The sequence below is a fragment of the Plasmopara halstedii genome, assembly GCF_900000015.1.
Source record: "Plasmopara halstedii genome assembly, contig: Scaffold_2695, whole genome shotgun sequence".
Lineage (NCBI taxonomy): Eukaryota > Oomycota > Peronosporomycetes > Peronosporales > Peronosporaceae > Plasmopara > Plasmopara halstedii.
In genome coordinates this window covers 1686-2052 of record NW_020189601.1, presented here as the reverse complement: position 1 = coordinate 2052, position 367 = coordinate 1686, and positions in this window count along the sequence as shown.

Below are 367 nucleotides of genomic sequence, written 5' to 3'. Positions count from 1 at the left end.
TCTCGAGCTCTTCTTAACTTCAGCAAATATCACCTGGTGACATTGATAATTTCCACTCGACACGATTCCTTGAAGGTCGTTGGGGGCTGCACCAGCGCTGCATACTTGCGCGTATATATGGGCGAATAGATGACCAAGCCCAACTATTATCTCAGCTGTTTCACAATGTGTGGCACAGGCCAACCATATATAGCTTTAACTCTCTCCAGAACTATACGAACGCCATTTGTTGCGCAACAGCAGTCGAGAACGGGGTCTCAGGTACAAGGAAAATGCACTCTCTCAGATTAGCGTAGAGATTATTCTCTCGCTTAACTTGAAATACTAGACGAAGATCATAAAGGCGACATAGACATCAGACTTCTCA